Genomic DNA, 5,196 nt, shown 5'->3' with positions numbered 1-5,196 from the left:
GAGCTGAATAGACACCTCTCCAAACAGGACATACAAATGGCCAAGAGACATATGAAGAAATGCTCAATATCACTAATCATCAGAGAGATGCAAATTAAAACAACAATGAGGTATCACCTCACACCTGTCAGAATGGCCGCCATCAACAAATCATTAAACAACAAGTGTTGGCAAGGGTGGAGAAAAGGGGACTCTAATACACTGCTGGTGGGAATGCAGACTGGTGTAGCCGCTGTGGAAAACAATATGGTGTTACCTCAAAAAATTAAAAATTGAACTTCCATTTGACCCAGTGATCCCACTGCTAGGAATATACCCTAAGAAGCCTGAAACACCAATCAGGAAGAATATATGTACCCCCATGTTCATAGCAGCACTATTTACAATAGCTAAGATCTGGAAACAGCCCAAGTGTCCATCAGTAGACGAATGGATAAAAAAGCTGTGGTACATGTACACAATGGAGTACTATGCAGTGGTAAGAAAGAAAGATCTCTTATCCTTTGAGACAACATGGAGGGACCTGGAAAGTATTATCCTAAGTGAAATAAGCCAAGCAGAAAAAGACAAATACCACATGATCTCACTTATACGGAATATAATGAACATAACAGTCTGAGGAATACAGTAGACCCAGAAACATGGAAGTAGGGCACAAACTGACATCCCTCAGAAGAGTGGGTGGGGAGGGTGGGAAGAGATAAACCACAGAACTTATATGCATGTATGCATGACCAATGGACATGGACAACTAAGCCGGGGACGGGGTGGAGGTGGGGTGGGGAGGGGGGGTGCCAATGGGGTAAAAAAGGTAAAATATCTGTAACAAAAAAATAAATAAAATAAATAAATAAATAAAAATCCTCCCAAGAAGTAGATCTAGCAGCATTTTCCATCACTGAGAGTACTTTTGGTATTGCTTTCTTCAGCCTTCCCCAAGCAGATATTTATTGAGTGCAGGCCTCTTTTAGGTTCTATCATGCTGGTATATGCAAGAACCTGGAACGTCAACCCAGGGCCTGAAAAGTGTTAATGTACCTTTAAAGGGTCTAATTTCTGGCTAAAAGAGCTTAATATTGAGGTCAGAATGTATCTGCTTGTGTTTCCCATTTTTTCATTAAGTATCTATATACATGGATGGCCCATACAATAGAGGGCTACAAACTTCCATAAATTTCCTTGGCCCTAACTAAACCCTGCTTTTCAGTTACTTATCTTCATGTCTAGCTGGAGCCGACTAGCAGATCTTTCCATTGAACAGGCTAAAAAATCAGGAAACAAAATCTCTTATAATTTCTTTGCAAGGACAAAAAGTTAGAGAATCACACTCTCAAAATATTGGAGTTTTGGTGACATCTTGTGGGATAATTTAGTAGCAGTCCATAATAAAACAGTTTCAGAATGGAATCAGACAAATTTTCTTTGTAGGCCCAGTAAGTATACTAATGGGCCTGCTGAGATCTAATAGGTCTGTTACAACCTAGAAATACCTTTACTACAGGTAAATAACTTTACTTAAGTTATCAATAAAGTATTAATAACTGCACCAGGTTACATATTCAAAAGAGTTTATATATATAAACACACATCAGGAGTGATGTAAACAAAGTATTAAATATATTAAGACATCCTAGAAACTTCTGTCTATTGGATAGGAAGGGACCTACAACCACCTATCAAATATTTAATACTCTTCTTCAGGGGATCCAGTCACAAGGGAGTTTGGGAAGAGATTACGGATAAATCAAAGCTAAACTCTTAGGCATAGTATAAGTGTTCAATAAATTAATTCATAGAAAAATTAAATAAAAAATTTTTTAAAACTTTTATTTCAACCATAAAAGTCAGGGTCTGTTAAGAATTTATGACTAGGTTTTCATTGTTTTTCCTTTGCTTAAAGCACTTATCTTGGTTTACGTAACTATAATTCTTTTATTTATTTATTTTTTGTTAATCCTTATCTGAGGACATTTTTCCATTGAACTTTTTTTTTTTTTTTTTTTTTAGAGAGAGTGAAGGGAGAGAGAGAGAGAGAAAGAGAGAGAAATATCAATGTGAGAGAGACACATCGATTGGTTACCTCTCTCAAATGACCCTGACCAGTGCCAGGGATCAGACCTGCAGTTGCAGGTTCATGTCCTTGACCAGGAATTAAACCTGAGACCCTTTAGTCTGCAGGCTGATGCTCCACTGAGCCAAACCAGCCAGGGCTACATGAGTATAATTACTTTAATATCCTAATACTGATCATCACAGAGCATTTAAGTAATTTTAATTTTTTTTTTTTTTATCCTCACCCGAGGACATTTTTTGTTCAGATAGAGAGAGAGGAAGAGAGAGAGAGAGAGAAACATCGACGTGAAAGGGACACATCGAGTGGCTGCCACCCGCACGACCAACCAGGGCCGGGGACAAACTGCAACCGAGGTACGTGCCCTTAGCGGGAACCGAACCCGGGTCTCTCGGGACCGCAGGCCGACGCTCTAACCGCTGAGCCAAACCGGCCAGGGCAGTAATTTTAATTTTTAATTATATAAACTTCCAAAATTACAGATTCTGACACGCAAATAATATTTGCATAATATCTTCAGTTCTCATCCAAAAGTGTCTTAATTTTACATAGTTGCAATTCTAGATTAGATAATATTCCATCTTCAATACTTCATTTCTATTTCCATGTTTCCTGATCTTCAGACATCTCACTGTAGAGACAAATAACAGTTTATCTATTGTTGCTATAACATCATTTACTAATCATTTGTTTTATGGTTATATGTTTGTGTTTTATTTGCTATTGAATATGATGCTGCAATCAGCATGTTCATATAAAAGTGTTTGGGGGGCTTCATTATTACCAATAGTTTGTGCTTCATATTTTTTTGAAATAGTTTAGGAGCTGTCAGGGTCACAGCAAAAATAAATGGTGATGGCACATTCCAGAGAGTTTAATGAAAGTCTATCAACAAGTGGACAATAGTCCTAGAGGCTGGGCTGGATCAATGACATTCTCTTTCTTGAATATTCACACTGAAAAAGTTGGTAGCTCAGTAATGATAGATCATGGATGGAACAGATAATTTAGGGAAAGCAGTTATCTGTTTCAGGGTAACAAGATTAAATTATAAACAGAATGTAAAAGGCTTTGAATTGCAAACTAAGAAGTTCTGATTTTATCATAATGGCAAGGAAAAAATCACCAAAGACTTTAAATACGAGAGTTACATCGTGAAAATAAATACATTAATTGATTTTATAAAGTTATGTAAGGTGAATTGAAGGCCAAAGAGATCAAGTTTATAAGGACTAAATACTTGGATCAAGGTAGTGACAGCTGATAGCAAAGTAACGAACAGATGTAAAGACCTTTCTAAGGAAGAGTTTCTAGAACTTAGATAAAGATAAAAATAAAAGGCAAATGAAAAAGAGAAACAAGAAAACTACAAGATTTTGAGTTTAGAGTACATAGTACTAGAAATACAGAGTCTAAGAGGCAAAGATATTTTCAGATTATTAAATTAAAATTTTTTACAGGTTGAGTTTTTGGTGATGATGGACAGTTGAATAAAAATATCTACTTGGGTACTTGATAGCAAAAGATTTCAGAGCTGGATATTATCTCAGAAATTACCGCAGTCTAATTGCTTTAAACCGATGAGAACAGATACTACACATGATCTTAGCCAAAAGGCCAGGAAGCAATACAGTCTAATTGCTTTATTGCCCAAGTGAAACAAACTGAGATCTAGAAGGATAAATTATTTATCCAATATCACAACTAATTAATGTAAAACCAAAACTAGAACTCAAGACTTTTGGCTTCCAATCCAGTGTCCTTTTGAATACATTGCACTGCCATCTCTAACAGCTTGTGTAGAGCAGAAGATATATCAAAATTACAACTTTGGAAGATATTTACAATGATAAAATATATTGAAGTTATGAGCTTTAGAGCAGAGACAGCAAATAATTTTCAACTTACATGCCAGCTGCAATATATTAGTAATGGCTGCATGGATACTGTCTTGAGAACAATTCTGAATCTGTGTCCAGGTTTATTGAGAATGAATGATATGACCATAGTGATCGTAGCCAACAGCAAGTTTAGAGCAGCAGGCAGCAAAAATATCACCGATTTTTTATTGCTAGTCAGAAAAAAATTGCAGTCATAACCATGAGAAAGAACTGAAAATACCTGAAAAGATAAGAGTCAGCAAAATATATTGGTCAACTTTGCATAAAATAGCATTTCCTTTCTATTATTCCTATCTTAAATAGGAGATATCACATAAACTGTTGAATACGTATTAGAAACATGAAGGATTTAAATATCTGGGAAATCATGATGGAAGAGGTTGAAAAAGATTAAGATAAGAGAAGACAGAGAGAGAGAGAGAGAGACTGTTAATTGAACTCTTTTATATAACTTGGCTTATTTGTTCTGTACTTTCCCATAATTAAACTTAATTGTATTTTATTCAGATAATACCTAGTAAAAATTCTTCTGCAATTAATTATATATGCCAGTCAAGATTGTGGACTGACCACACACATTTATCTCCTCTTCTTTCTAATAATCCAGTAAATAGTTACAAAAAGAATACACACACATACATAATATATATTATACATATGTATATATATATACCAAATCACTTTTCCCTCAACTCTGAAGTTACTACCTCTGTATACCTTAGAGTTCTCTTTTACTTTTAGTAGCTAATACATCTTTTACTTAGTTCACAATTATTTTCTCTATTCAAATTACTGGTGTGGTCATTTTTGTCCCCAACCAGACTCTGAATAACACAACAGTCAATAAAATTTTGAACCTTTAAAATCCTATGAAAATAAACACTAATAGACATCCGGTAAAACTCTCAGATTGCTAAAGTAAAAATTTCAATGGCTGGTTAGAAGATAAAGTTGAGAAAATCTCCCAGAAAATGGAACAACCAGTTAAGAGATGGAAAATATAGGTGTGGAAAGGGGGGAGAGTGAAAAGGAAGTATAAGTTGCCAATATCTTCATCTTAAAAAGTGGGGTAGCAAGAGATGTAATATATAGTTGATCAGAAATAAAGGGGTAAGTATATTATCTAAACTTACAAAGATAACCAAAAGAGGAATTAGAGTAAATGTAATACTTGTTTAGTGCTTTAACTATATTGACCCACTTATCTTCTTAACACTCCTCCTA

The 5,196-nt window shown here is 35.2% G+C and overlaps 1 pseudogene; it reads right to left on the bottom strand.

Moving 5' to 3' along the window:
- Positions 1-3,592: 3,592 nt before the first annotated feature.
- LOC118622179 lies at positions 3,593-3,700 on the bottom strand (annotated as a pseudogene).
- Positions 3,701-5,196: the final 1,496 nt, after the last annotated feature.

This window comes from Molossus molossus, unplaced genomic scaffold (genome assembly GCF_014108415.1).
Source record: "Molossus molossus isolate mMolMol1 unplaced genomic scaffold, mMolMol1.p scaffold_m16_p_8, whole genome shotgun sequence".
NCBI lineage: Eukaryota > Metazoa > Chordata > Mammalia > Chiroptera > Molossidae > Molossus > Molossus molossus.
This window is presented reverse-complemented; position numbering and strand designations above follow the sequence as displayed.